The 14,272-nt window shown below is 53.3% G+C and overlaps 7 non-coding genes across 7 annotated transcripts; 2 read left to right on the top strand and 5 right to left on the bottom strand.

Annotated features, from left to right (window-relative positions):
* Positions 1-1,074: 1,074 nt before the first annotated feature.
* TRNAG-UCC (transfer RNA glycine (anticodon UCC)) lies at positions 1,075-1,146 on the bottom strand. The gene has a single exon. It is a non-coding gene; the product is annotated as a tRNA-Gly (tRNA).
* Positions 1,147-2,087: 941 nt separating this feature from the next.
* TRNAL-UAA (transfer RNA leucine (anticodon UAA)) lies at positions 2,088-2,169 on the top strand. Its single transcript has one exon. It is a non-coding gene; the product is annotated as a tRNA-Ser (tRNA).
* Positions 2,170-3,748: 1,579 nt separating this feature from the next.
* On the bottom strand, positions 3,749-3,820 carry TRNAE-CUC (transfer RNA glutamic acid (anticodon CUC)). Its single transcript has one exon. It is a non-coding gene; the product is annotated as a tRNA-Glu (tRNA).
* Positions 3,821-7,702: 3,882 nt separating this feature from the next.
* Positions 7,703-7,774, top strand: TRNAE-CUC (transfer RNA glutamic acid (anticodon CUC)). Its single transcript has one exon. It is a non-coding gene; the product is annotated as a tRNA-Glu (tRNA).
* Positions 7,775-9,082: 1,308 nt separating this feature from the next.
* On the bottom strand, positions 9,083-9,298 carry LOC149522770 (small nucleolar RNA U3). The gene has a single exon (XR_016347478.1). It is a non-coding gene; the product is annotated as a small nucleolar RNA U3 (small nucleolar RNA).
* Positions 9,299-12,925: 3,627 nt separating this feature from the next.
* On the bottom strand, positions 12,926-12,998 carry TRNAK-CUU (transfer RNA lysine (anticodon CUU)). The gene has a single exon. It is a non-coding gene; the product is annotated as a tRNA-Lys (tRNA).
* An 835-nt stretch (positions 12,999-13,833) lies between these two features.
* On the bottom strand, positions 13,834-13,905 carry TRNAQ-CUG (transfer RNA glutamine (anticodon CUG)). The gene has a single exon. It is a non-coding gene; the product is annotated as a tRNA-Gln (tRNA).
* Between the last annotated feature and the right edge of the window lie 367 nt (positions 13,906-14,272).

Raw genomic sequence — 14,272 nt, 5'->3', positions numbered from 1 at the left:
GCCAGCCACCAGCCACCTTGACCAACCCTCAAACCAGCTGGATGAGCCAGTCCACGTCACAGTGAGTCACTAGTGGCCCTGTCAGAGAAGAGCCATTGGCAGCTGCAGAGACAGCCCTTCAGCTGCCGGACGTGCTTTTCTGAAAGGGCTATTTGGAACCTAAGTTTTGGTTGGCTGGCTAGCTCAGTTGGTTAGTGCATGGTACTAGCAACGTCATGGGTTCAATCCTTGTGCTGGCCACAGATATATTTGCTGGGGTGACTGTTTTACCCCTGCCCCTCTACTTTAGCTGCCTGCTATGCACAGGGAAGCAGAAACAGGCAAAAGGCTGAGAGCTTTTCAGGAAACAGTCCAGAAAATTGGTAGGAGGAGGCTCCAGACTGAGTGGCTGAAAGGCCTTTGACCTGGCCGGCTTTCCCCAATAGCAGGGAAAACTCTTCTCTTCCCTCTATTGCGGGGCCACTCATGGGCCTGCTGGCTCAGCTGTTTAGAGCTTGATGCTAATAATGCCCAGGTCACAAGTACAAGCCCCATGCAGTCCCCACAACAGCCAAATTAGTTTTGTTTGAGCTGCTCCCCACGAAAAGCGGTGAGAGGGAGCCCTTGGCTGTGGGACCCACTTGTGCCTGTTGTTCAGGGTTAAATAAGATCTCCCCCAGGAGGCTGCCTGTTCCCTTCCCACCTTGCATTGGCTGGGAATCAAATCAAGCAAGGGGCAGCAAACGCCAGGCACTGTCATGGTCTGGGCCACAGATACAGACCGTCTTGGAGCTGTGGTCCCAGGAGGAGTCTCTGCAGTCCATGCGGAGGAATGTGGACATTTATGGCCGAATGGCCAATGGTCTAGCAAAGAAAGGCCACCTCCCTCCTACCCCCGCATCCTAGACCAAATCAGAGCCAAGGTCAAGGAATCGCTGCAGGGGTATGTGAGGGAGGAACCTCATTATTGTGCATGCTCTTGGAGAGGATGAAGAGCTGTGAGAGGCAACTGGCAGCTGCAGGACCCATTTGTGCCTGTTTTTTCAGGGTTCAAGTAAAAGCTCAGCAAGGAGCTTTGATACTCCCTGTTTACATTGCATTGGCTGGGAATTGAACCCAGGTCAACTGCTTGGAAGGCAGCGATGCTCACCACTATACCACCAATGCCTGCCTCAAGCCTGTGGTGTGGGGAGCCCCTGTCTCCAGGGATAGTTGTGGAGTCTGGGATGGAGACACCTGGGCAGCAGCGGCCGCAGCTTCAGGATGACAGCACTGATGACCTGCAGCTCCAGGACGAGGAAGAGAATTCCAGAAGCTTTGTGACCTTCACCCTGGAGCCAGTCCGCAGACGCAGGAGGACTCCCAAACATCTTCAGACAGCGGGGAGGGAACATCAGGTGAGTGCTGGGAAGTTGCAACACACAGAACATGTCTTTCAAGAGAAGGATGCAAATGGAGACATTCAAAATTATAATTGAAACCGAGATTTAAATATCCTGCGCTCTATTTGCATAATCACGTCCGGGCGCTATTTCGAAATACTTTATTTTGAAATAAAAAACACTGTTTAGATGCAGTTATTTTGGGAGGAAACCCTTCTTCCGAAATAACCCTTAAACACTCCCCTCTGGTTTGGACCTAACAGCAGTGTCAGCGTTTGCTAGTCGGGGCTCTGGACAGCACCTGCACAGAGGGAGATGGCAACTGCGGGACGCCCTGGCCAACTGTCCCAATGTCTCACAGCTGAAAAGAAAACAAAAGAGGCCAATGCAAACGGCCCCTGGCAGTGAGGGAGTCAGCACGTCGGTGGGTGGGGCAGGGAGCTGGGGGCAGAGCTGGGCTCTAACTCACTGGGTGCTCTTGGCCCATTCAGTGAACCTCTCCCTGGCTCTATGGCTCTGTCTGTACAGCAGGGACAGCAACACTCATGGCCTACAGGAAGGGCCTGTTTGATGCTTCATCCCATGGCCAAGCAAGGAGCCCCCAAGCTCCCTCTGTGCTCTGGGAGCCAGGTTTGCTGTGTGAATTCTGTGGGGCAGGTGCCTTCAGGCCTGGGCACTGGGATTAGTTACCAGTTTCCATGGCCCTAGGGCCCTGTTGTAGTTACAGCTGTGATGGCTGAGTGGTTAAGGCGTTGGACTAGAAATCCAATAGGGTTTCCTTGCGCAGGTTCAAATCCTGCTCCCAGCGAGGGCTGAGTTTTGGCCACACCCCAACCAAGGACACAAGCTACATAATGCCTGAGACACTCTCTCTGTCCCCAGTAAACCCTTTCTGCGCCTTTCCGAGAGAGACTTGGGACATGGTGCCTTGTTATGGGTCCCAGAGCTCTAGGGAAACTCTCAGCTCTTGCATCCTCTGCCCCTTGCCCAGCACCCCATGGCTCAGCCCTACCCCTGGGGGCTGCCCTGGTCTAGTGTGTGATAGGAGTTGATCCAAAGGACCAAAGGTCCATCCATAAAATGTTGGGGATATGATGTGGGTCACTCCTCCTCAGGCACACAGCCCCCGCCTCCCCCCCCCCCTGCCCTGCTCTCCCACTGTTGGGAGCAAAGGTCTAGAGAAGTACGGGGGGGGGGGCTCTTGTTCCCTGCTCTTGCTCTGCCTCTTCCCCCAAGGCCTTGGCCCAAGAATTGGTAACAAGAATATTTGTGCAAGTTTATGCATGTTTCTGTGGGGTAGTGGTTACCATGTTTGCTTAAGATGTATCTTCTCCAGAGCCCTTAGGCTGAGGCCTGAGTCCAGGCAGCACCCAGCGGAGCCCAGCAAGGGTGGAGGGAAGAGCTGGTACTTGGGGTGGGGCCGGGGGTTGTTCTGAAAGGCTGCAGGCGCCGTTAGACCCTTTTGTCCTTCCCTGTCTCACCCCAGCGCTGAGCAACACTCAGTGTCGGTCTGAGCATCCGTCCTGCTCTGGGACGTGTCTCTGTGGCAGGAACCTGCCCAGGCGGCTCTCGCAGTGAGGCCCCTCCCTGGCAGCACCGAGCAGTGAGAGCTGAGTGAAGGGGAGGCAGGACCAGGGGGAGAAGGCTCCATGACTGTGTGAGAGGGAGGCTCTGCCCTGGCCAGTGGGGAATCGTTGCCTCTCCGAGGGGCCCAGGCCTGGTGGGATTTGATAGCAGCATTCAACTTCCTGAAGGGAGGTTCCAAAGAGGCTGGAGAGAGGATGTTCTCAGTAGTGACGGATGCAGAACAAGGACCAATGGGCTCAACTTGTGGTGGAAGAGGTCCAGGTTGGATATTAGGAAAAACTATTTCCCTAGGAGGGTGGGGAAGCACTGGGATGGGTTCCCTAGGGAAGTAGTGGAGTCTCCACCCCTAGAGGTGTTTAAGTCTCCCTTTGACAAGGCCCTAGCTGGGTTGATTTAGTTGGGATTGGTCCTGCCTGGAGCAGGGGACTGGACCTGATGACCTTCTAAGGTCTCTTCTAGCTCTATGGCTCCCCAGGTTACTGAGTGGGGGCTGGAGCCAGTTCTGTGTTGTATCCTTCAACACCCAAACAGAACCAATGGATCTTGTGCAGACCTGCCTGTGCGTTGGGCTAGTGCTGTGTGTGCCACAGAGCTTCCTGCAGGGCTGCCCACATGGGAGAGGGGAGGGGCAGTTTGAGTGACCCAGCTCTGCCCCTTCTCAAAATGGCAAGTGTTGTCTTAGCAGTGCCAGAGAGGTGGGAAGGAGCCTGAAGTCACCTCTTGGGTCTCTGCTGCTGCCACATGTGACACTGAGGTGAGAAAAGCAACAATGCAGTTGTCACATGAAACTGCAGGCTGGTCTCTCTGACTGGGAATCGAACCCAGGCCACAGCAGTGAGAGTGCTGGATCCTAACCACTAGACCATCAGGGACACATGAAACTTGCCTTTTTGCTCACCTACACTAGCCTTTCCCAGGCCATTTTCTATCCACTTCTGGATGGGGTGGCAGGTCCATTCTCCCTTGCCCAGAGGGGACAAGAACAGAAACCAAACAGAACATCAAAGCAGACAGACTGAGTCATGTGAGTTGTCCAGCTAGCCCAGGATCCTGTCTCATGACAGCAGCCAATTTCATTGACCGGAGGGATTCCTCAGGACAGTTATTAAGTGATCCCTCCTGTTGCCCATTTCCAGCTTCTGGAATACACCAGCTAGGGACACCTGCCCTGTCCATCCTGGTTAAATGCCATTGAGTGACCTTTCCTGCATTAAATTATCCAGTTCTGTTTTGGACCTTCTTGTAGATTTCACCTTCACAACATCCTCTGGCAAGGAGTTCCACTGGGTGCAAAAATGCTTCCTTTGGGTTTATTTTTAACTTGGTTTCTGGGCAGCCAGACTGGGTCATGCCAGTTCTCTAGCTAGCCCAGGATCCTGTCTCACGACAGCAGCCAATTTCATTGTCCCGAGGAAATCCTCAGGACAGACAGTTATTAAGTGATCCCTCCCATCACCCATTCCCAGCTTCTGAGTCCAGGCTTTTTCCAAAAGACTTTTGCGCAAAAGGGCCAGTATAGACAGCAGAGATTTCTTTTCTGCAAAAAAGCCCCGATCGCGAAAATGGCGATCGGGGCTTTTTTGCGGAAAAGCACATCTAGATTGGCCACGGACGCTTTTCCGCAAAAAGTGATTTTGCGGAAAAGTGTCCTGCCAATCTAGACGGTCTTTTCTGAAAATGCTTTTAACGGAAAACTTTTCCGTTAAAAGCACTTCCGGAAAAACATGCCAGTCTAGATGTAGCCATGGTGTAAGAAGCAGCACCCAGAACTCTGAATCATGTGATCTGAATTCAAATCTCTGTGGGACTTGCTGGGGTTGGGCTGGTTGCTGCAAAACCCTCCAACTTTATGAGCTTTGGGCTCCTTATCTGCAGGCTCCCCAGAGAAAGAGTTCTGTGCCTCCTGCTGGGTGTCTGATGCCCCCTGGAGCTCAGTCTGATGCTATGGTCTGCCTGGCTGAGATGGGCTGGGCCCTAAAACGTAACCTGCCTGGAGCTTGCTGCTTACCCTTGTGGTCTCTTGTGTGGTCCCCAGGAGCTGCCAGCCTCTGACTCTTGCCCGCCTGGCGCTAGCAGGTGCCCCCCCCCCAAACAATCTTTTAAATTGGTCTTTCTGGTCCCTCTCAGGGTGTTTTTCTCCTCAGCAGCAGCGCACAAGAGAGAAACTGTTGCCAGTGGCCCTGCAAGACAAGATGAGCTTTGCCTGCCCCCCTCAGCCTGACTCGCTACTTGGCCCCATTCCTGCCTCTCTTCCTAGTGGCTGAAAGGGGCTGCGGCTGCTGCCGACAGGGAAGAAGCTGGGAGGCAAGGTGCTGGCAGCAAGATATTCCAGCTGCTTCTTTGCCCTGGGTCTCAGTGCACCATGCCGGTCACCAGCCACCTTGACCAAACCTCAAAGCATCTGGACTAGTGAGCCCACATCACAGTGAGTTGCTAGTGGCCCTGTCAGAGAAGAGGCACCTTTCTGAAAGGGCCATTTGTGAGCTTAGGTTCTGAAGGCCGGCTAGCTCAGTTGGTTAGTGCGTGGTGCTAATAACACCAAGGTCATGGGTTCAAGCCCTGTGTTGGCCCCATTGTTGTTCACTGCAGTGACTGGTTCCTCTTTCTCTCCCCCCCCCCACACACACACTTTAGCTGCCTGCTATGGACAGGGAAGCAGAAACAGGCAAAAGGCTGAGAGCTTTGCAGGACTGCAGCCAGAGAACTGGTAGGAGGAGGATCCAGTCTGCCCAGACCCAGTGGCTAAAAGGGTCTGGCCAGCTTTCCCCTAATGGCAGGGAAAACTCTTCTCTTCCCTCCATTGTCCCCAGTGGGGTGACCTGATCCCAAATTCCTGCTGCTGCAGTGGCTGGCCCATGGCTCCTCCAGCCCAAGTCACAGAGGGAGGCTCCATATGTCCAGGTGATGGGACCATGTGCCCAGCCCACAGAGCTGCTGCCAACCACCTGGTCACCTGCTTCAGTGGCCCAGCAGCCCCTCCCCCAAAACCTGCTCCTGCTCAAGGCCCCCCTGAACCACCCAGGCTCCTGCTCCTCTGACTTCTGCACTAGCCAGCCCACATCTCAGTGAGTCGCCCGTGGCCCCATCAGAGACGAGCTCGTGGCAGCGGCAGAGACGTCCCTGCAGCTGCCTGTGGGGTCTTTGCCAAAGGGCCCCTCGTGGGCTGCTGCCTCAGCTGTTTAGAGCTTGATGCTGATAACGCCCAGGTCGTGGGTGCAAGCCCCATGCTGGCCACAGGGGTGTCTGGTTTGGTGACTTGCCTTTGTGTAGCTGCCTGCTATGGACAGGGAAGGAGAAAGAAGCCCTGGGAGGTGAAGCAGCGGGAGGGAAGCAAGGAGCAGAGTGTCAGCTGCCAGCTGAGAGTCACAGGTGCCCTCTGCCTCCTGGGACCGCCCCTCCCTGAGCCGCCAGCCCCCTGTCTCTCACCGTGCGCCCCTTGGGGAGTCCACTCGCTCTGGGCTCCGGGGGCCTCCCGCTCCCACAGGGAATGACACAGCCCTGTGCCCTAGCCCAGAGCCACTCCCAGCCCGTGTGAAACAGGAGGGTTCATTGAGCGTCTGACACAGCGCAGGGACCCAGGCAGGCAGCAGGGGCTGCGGGTGAGGAGTGAGGGCACCAGAGGGGGCAGGGAAACAAGTAGCACCAAGACTCTTGCCACCAGGGTCTGGCCACCCGACTCCCTGCCCAGGCTGCTGGGCCCCCGACCACTTCAGCTGCCAGGTCAGCCCGGGAGCTAAGGCAGGAATGGGGGGAAGGAGCCAGTCAAACTGCAGGTGGCAGGAAACACCAGTCTCGCCTTCCTGGGCCGGGCACGACGGCATCATGTTTGTGACACGGCTGCCAGACATCCCGGACAGTTAATAACCAACTAGAGGGGTTTATGGGCAGCTCAGTGTGGGGAGCCTAAGATGAAATATTTAAAGGTCCCTGGTTCAATCCCAGGCTTTGCCATGTCTCTCGGTGCAGCAGGGCCCTCTCTGGTCCCCTTGCTGTGCTAGTGCCCTGTGACATCCCTGCATCCATCTTAGCCACAGCCCAGCATTGGAAACTCCCGTCCATCTGATTAACCCCCTTCACTTCCAACCCTCCCTCAGAGTCCTTGCTTTCTTGGCTAAAGTCCCCTCCCTGGTGCGTGTGGCTGGCAGGGGTTACTAGATGGATCCATTTACATGTAGCTTCACTGAAACCCCCCTTGTTGGCCTGCGCCTAGGTCAGTCTGTGTCACTGGCTCAGGGGTTTCTCCCCCCAGCACACTGCAGAGAAAGCCCTTGTGTGTGAAAGGGCCTCAGGGAGCCCAGAAACCAAGTTAAAAATAAACCAAAAGGAAACATTTCTGCGCCCAGTGGAACTCCTTGCCACAGGATGTTGTGAAGGTGAAATCTACAAGAAGGTCCAAAATAGAACTGGAATATTTAATGCAGGAAAGGTCAAACAATGGCATTTAACCAGGATGGACAGGGCAGGTGTCCCTAGCTGGTGTATTCTAGAAGCTGGAAATGGGAGACAGGAGGGATCACTTAATAACTGTCTGTCCTGAGGATTCCCTCGGGACAATGAAATTGGCTGCTGTCATGAGACAGGATCCTAGGCTAGCTGGACAACTCACATGACTCAGTCTGCTTTGATGTTCTGTTTAGTTTCTGTTCTTGTCGCCTCTGGGCAAGGGAGAATGGACCTGCCCCCCCATCCTGAAGTGGACAGAAAATGGCCTGTGAAAGGCTAGTGTAGGTGAGCAAAAAGGCAAGTTTCATGTGTCCCTGATGGTCTAGTGGTTAGGATCCAGCACTCTCACTGCTGTAGCCTGGGTTCGATTCCCAGTCAGGGAAACCAGCATGTGATTTCATGTGACAGCTGCCTAGTCTCTTTTCTCACCTATGTGACAGCAGCTGTGACCCAAGAAGTTACTTCAGGCTCCTTCCCACCTCTCTGGCACTGCTAAGACAACACTTGCCATTTTCAGAAGGGGCAGAGCTGGGTCACTCAAACTGCCCTTTCCCTCTCCCATGTGGGCAGCCCTGCAGGAAGCTCTGTGGCACACACAGCACTAGCCTGCGTAGTCAGGTTGGTACAAGATCCATTGGTTCAGTTTGGTTGTTGAAGGAGACAGAACTTGCTGCAGGCTCAGTACCCTGCGGAAATGACCCACCAGGCCTGGGCCCCTCGGAGAGGCAACGATTCCCCACTGGCCAGGGCAGAGCCTCCCTCTCACACAGTCATGGAGCCTTCTCCCCCTGGGCCTGCCTCCCCCTTCACTCAGCTCTCACTGCTCGGTGCTGCCAGGGAGGGGCCTCACTGCTCGTCAGTGTTCCTGTTCCAGGAGCACGTGAGTTTTGTCTTGTGCCCCAATATTGAGGTCGTGTGTCTCTGTTCGGGGGTGAGCCCCCGCGGCGCCTACCAGTTACTAACAAATATCTTAGCTACACGTTATGTGAGAAAGACACTAACCCAAGGGATAATTAACACTGGGCTGCGGCTAGTCTCTGCCTCCCGCAGGGCCACTAGGGAACAGATGGGAGACAAGGCATAAGGCAGATCCAAGGGGCTGGCTAAATCCAGTGTGAGAAGCAAATGGAAAAAGACCCAGCAGCAGGTGAGAGAAAAGAATGAAAACATCAGGATCAAGACCAGAGCAGTTCGGCTATGTCTACATTGGCAAGATTTTGCGCAAAATCTTGCCGCCTGTCTACACTGGCCACAAGTATTTGCGCAAGAACTCTGAGTTTGTAACATACAAAATCAGTGGATCTTGCGCAAACACTCTGACGCGCCCACTCACGGATAAGCTCTCTTGTAAAGTATTCTTGTGCAAGAGGGCCAGTGTAGACAGCAACATTAATTTCTTGCACAACAAAGCCCAATGGCTAAAATGGCCATTGAACCTTTCTTAAACAAGAGAGCATCTACACTGGTACGAATGCTTTTGCACAAAAGCACATGCCAGTATAGATGCTCTCCTGTACAAATGCTTTAATGCAAAAATTTTTGCATTAAAAGTATCTGCACAAAATCATACCAGTGTAGATGTAGCCTACAAGTAAATCCAGAAATTAAACAAAAACCAAGACAAAACAATAAAGTGAAATCCCCATTCCTCTCTACTGCAAAACTAATTTTGAACTTTTGGACATTAGCTAACCACTCAGCCTGTGCTCTCTTCCTCCAGCTTCCCAACAGGAAAGAAAGAACAATCATCAACAGCAGACAGCAATTACATTAAAGCAACACTGCCTGCTTGCTTCATGCTCAGAAGAGAACACTGTCATTCATCCTCATGGATAGCAAGACCAACCACTTTCAGCTGTATTTCTCTAGTTACCAACTATAGAAATGATCCCTGAAAGTACAATCTTATTAACACCCGCTTCCCTACACACCCACACTCATGTGCATTCACTTTCTCCTCATGAGGAATGTTTTCACACAACACTTAGAAAACTAAAGAACAGAAATAATCTCAGCAAAGTGCTTGTCCCAGTCAAACACGCTCTACCAGGTTTAGAAATCTGCATATTAGAATATGCTCCATGTCCCTGTTTACAGAAACATGCCTCCTGATTAGCATGTGGAGCACCTGGCAGCCAATCAAAATCTCCTGGGCTACGTCTATACTGGCACCCTTGTCCGGAAAAGGGATGCAGATGAGCCAAGTCAGAATTGCAAATGCAGCGGGGATTTAAATTTTCCCTGCTGCATTTGCATTAACATGGCTGCTGCTTTTTTCCAGCTCGGGGCTTTGCCGGAAAAAAGCGCCAGTCTAGACGGGATCTTTCGGAAAATAAAGCCTTTTCCAGAAGATACCTTATTCCTCTTAAAATCAGGAAAATTTAAATCCCCGCTGCATTTGCAATTCTGACTTGGCTAATCTGCATCCCTTTTCCGGAAAAGGGTACCGGAGTAGACACAGCCCTGCTGTTTCTTCCTGAAACTGCAGTTCCTGGGGCTCCTCTAAGGGTACGTCCAGACTACATGCCTCCGTCGACGGAGGCATGTAGATTAGCCAGATAGGCAGAGGGAAATGAAGCCGCGATTAAAATAATCGCGGCTTCATTTAAATTTAAATGGCTGCCCCGCTCTGCCGATCAGCTGTTTGTCAGCAGATCAGGGCAGTCTGGACGTTCCCCTGTCGCCAGAAAACCCTTTTGTCGACCGCCCCGTTATGCCTCGTGGGATGAGGCATAACGGGGCGGTCGACAAAAGGGTTTTCTGGCGACAGGGGAACGTCCAGACTGCCCCGATCTGCCGACAAACAGCTGATCGGCAGAGCGGGGCAGCCATTTAAATTTAAATGAAGCCGCGATTATTTTAATCGCGGCTTCATTTCCCTCTGCCTATCTGGCTAATCTACATGCCTCCGTCGACGGAGGCATGTAGTCTGGACGTACCCTTAGTCAATGGTAACAAACGGCCAGTCCGCAGACCAGCAAGGGGCCAAGAACCCCTGCCTGCCGGGCAGAGGTGGAAAGTAATAAAGTAGAAATACTTGATTACACTACTCAAGACCTTTTTTGGGTATTTGTACTTTACTCAAGTAATTTATTTTTGTCACACTTTGATTTTTATTCAAATTATTTTATTTTTTTAGACAATATTGTACTTTTTACTCCACTCCCATTTCCAGAGGTGCTGGGTTACTCACGACTCGCGTTGTTCTGATTTGCTAAAGCCCAGCTGCATGTGCAAGCACCAGTCATCCAAAAAACAGCCAATCCACAAGCACAATGCCCCTTCCAAGGAAGAAGCCTTTTAATAGCTGCTCCAACACCTTGTCATTCAAACCCAGTATCCCTGCAGGCTCTGCCAGCCTGAGACCTGAGCGAGCAGGGCGGCTGCCCAGGGCTCCGTGCTGAGGGGGTGATCTGAGCAGTCTCACGTGACCTTACCTGGGGCCAGGCAGCTAAACAGGAGGGAACCCAGCAGCCGGGATCAGGGGGGACAGAGGCACTTACTTGCACCGGGTGAATCCTCTGCTCTAGGGGTGTGGCATCGAAACCTTTTGTGCTGGCTGTAATGTTTTTCCTTTATTTAAAATGCAGTTTGATCAACTAACATGAGACAGTTCAAACGCTTAATCATTTAATGATTTAAGTTAAAATTTTCTCCCCAGCTGCAGCCCTAGCAAAATGGCTGAGGTGTGATTATGTCATTAGTGGTGAGTGTCCATTAGTAACCAAGAGTCCATGGAAAGGTTTGGGGAGGGCAGGGGCTCAGCAAAGGGGTGGGGTTTTGGGGAAGGGACGGGATAGATCCGGGCTTACCCTGACATTTAAAAGGTGCCCTGGGGGGCACGTGGCACCCTGAGCAGCCTCTGATGTTCCCTGTGTGAGCCCCAGAACCAGCCCTGAGTGAGGGGGGCAGAGGGGGAGCAGCTCACACATGCCAAGGGGCTGACCAGGGGCAGGACATGAGCCTGCCAGGCAGCAGTGACATCACAAGGAACTTTTGCAGCTCCTCAGCTCATTGGCTGGGAGACAGTGACCTCACAGAGTGTCCACGGCAACAGCCAGGTGGGACAGGCTGCAGGGCTGGGGCATCTCAGAGACCCCCCTGGCCTGGCTGCCTGGAATCTCCTGTGTGAGGTTTCCCCTTGAGGGCAGAAGGGATTGAGGGTCCCAGCTGGGAGTGTCTCTGTGGAGATTTCCCCTTTCCCCAGGCTGCAGTGGGAGGGGCTGGCACTGAACTGAAGAGAGATCTGGGAGAAGCAAGAGGAAGGGCTGCAAACATCCGAAGAAGATGGGATTTGAACCCAGGCATACAGAGCACAATGGATTAGCAGTCCACCGCATTAACCACTCGGCCACCTCATCTAAGCTGTTGGGTTTTGTTACCAATTACCCAAAGCCATCACTGCCAGGAACCTTTGTGCCACTTGCTGGCTGGCCAGGGACACCCAGGGTAGGAAGGTTTTGGCTTTTCACAATGTTCCCTGGGCTGTTGTACAAAGCTCAGTGCTCGTAACAAACCCAAACAACCCTTGACTACATCTACCCTGCAGGCTTCTTACACAAGAAATGTTTTGTGCAAGAGTTCCTGTGCAAAATGTCTTGTGCAAGAGCACGTCCACACTGCCATGTGCTTTTGTGCAAGAATGTCCATGGCAGTGTGCACGCTCTCTTGTGCTGGAAAGCTCTGATGGCCATTTTAGCCATAGGGATTTCTTGCACAAAAAAACCCTGTTGCCCATTCATACTACCTTCTTGTGCAAGAGCTCTTGCACAAGAGGGTTTATTCCTCATGGAGAGAGGGAGAGGAATAACTCTTGCCCAAGAAGCCCTTTTGCTTCATTTTGCTGTAAATTTACTTGCACAAGAACGCACGCGCAGTGTAGATGTTCCTCAAGTTTATGCACAAGAACGGCCATTCTTGAGCAAGAAGCCTGCAGTGTCGACATAGCCCCTGGGTGCCCAGAGAGGGGCTGTCTAGTCACAGTCTGGCTTGGCGCGGGCTCTGCAATGGGAAGATGTCCACGGAGCAGGCAGATGGCAGCGGCACACGGCTCTGGAGGGACCAGCATCCAGAGGAGCGTTTCCGATATGAGTGTTTACTGACAGCGTCCGTCTCTGGTCTGATTTTACAGTGTGGTGAGACACTGGCACCCACAGCAGCATGGATGGGGGTGGCTGGAGGGAGTGGCTGGCGGGTGGCCGGTAGGAGCAGCGGCAAGTGGCCAACGGAGAGGGTGAGCCTCATTTGCATATCTAATGAGCCACCATTGTTGTGGAAGAGGCTCTTGTGCCAGAAGCTGACGGGGGACAATCAGCGGGTGGAGGGTTATTTTTTCTCCCCCCTGGGCTGATGTAGCTAGAACTGAGGAGAAGAAAATCCTCTTCCCTTCTCCTCAGAAGATGGAAATTGCAGTTGGTTCTCTCTCTGGTTCTACTAAAGCTGGACCCCAAAACTAGACTTTTTCTTTTTAAAACCCTGATGAAAACTGAGCGCTAATTGCTCACAGGCTGAGAATGTGAGTTAAGGAAGGGCACTGCCCAGCATGGGGCTTGAACCCATGACCCTGAGATTAAGAGTCTCATGCTCTACCAACTGAGCTAGCCAGGCTCTCTGTAAAGCATTTCCTACTATCCCATCACAGCATAACAGGAGCCAAGTGTTCTCCACTGCCTGACTCAAGGCTCTTTCTTGCCCCTAATGTGGGGTTCTGGTCTGTGGAGGGGTTTGAACTCGATCCCCACTCCCAACACACCCACTTCTTTCCCCACAAGGAACAGCCCCATTTCCATCTCTCCAGGGACAGGAGAAGGGCTCTGGCCTGTTCTCTGCAAAATGCTCAGCCTGTTTCATTTTCTGCAGGAACGAGTGGGATCCATGCGCCCTGTTCCCCAGTGACAAGTGTGTGTCCTCTTCCCCCCTTTCCACAGACACAGCAGGCCAGGGGGCTATGAGCTTCCAGAGGCCCCTTCCTACTTGGCCTCCCACAAAGCTGGGGTGAAAAGCTGCTAGACCCCAGCCCAAGCCATGGCAGAGGTAGCAGGATTCACTCTCATCTTCTCCTGCCTGTGCCCTGGTGCTGAGGGGCCGGCCCCTTTCCTGCTGCCCCAACTCTTATTCCCACAATGCACTTTGTGCAGGGGCCGTTGGTCTTTGTGCCAAGGTGCATGGCTGGGAGCCAGGACTCAGGACCCTTCCTCCAATGCCCCCTCTGACCCGCTCACACTGTCTGGCTGCCTCCAGCACAGGCTGAGCTCAGGGGTCAGGTGGGTGACCTGCCCTGCAGCTGTGATGGCATCAGGCCCTTCCAGCCCACCTGCTCCGTCTGGAGATGGAGCCCCAATGGCCTCAGACACCCAGGAAGAGGAACAAAACTCTCTTTGTTGAACCTCAGTGCATGGAAGCTGAAGCACCTGAACCTTGTAACAACCAGCTGAGTCTTAGTAGGTCCCACTGAGATTTGAACTCAGATTGCAGGATTCAGAGTCCTGAGTGCTGCCCCTTACACCATAGGACCTACGGTGTGAAAGTGCAGTGGGCACCTCTGACTCTCAGCTCTCAGGCTGGCCTCTGCTCTCCTGGCTTCCCTCCAGCTGCTTCATCTCCCAGGACTCCCCACTTTCACCCCTGGGAGCAGCTCAGCCATGGAAAGGGGCTGCCTGGGGCAGGACATTAGCCCTGGAGGGCAGGGGTGGGTGTGGCAGTGACATCACAAGGGCCTTTTGCAGCCCCTCAGCTTATTGGCTAAAGGAGGTTGGGAGGTGATGACCTCACAGAGAATCCATGACAGTGGCCAGGTGGGACAGACTGCAGGGCAGGGGCCATCTCAGCGCCCCCCCACCCTCATGGCTTTGCTGCAGGGAGTCTCCTTGAGAGTTGCCCTT

This window comes from Pelodiscus sinensis, chromosome 19 (assembly GCF_052426305.1).
Source record: "Pelodiscus sinensis isolate ZL-2025 chromosome 19, ASM5242630v1, whole genome shotgun sequence".
Lineage (NCBI taxonomy): Eukaryota > Metazoa > Chordata > Testudines > Trionychidae > Pelodiscus > Pelodiscus sinensis.
This window is presented reverse-complemented; position numbering and strand designations above follow the sequence as displayed.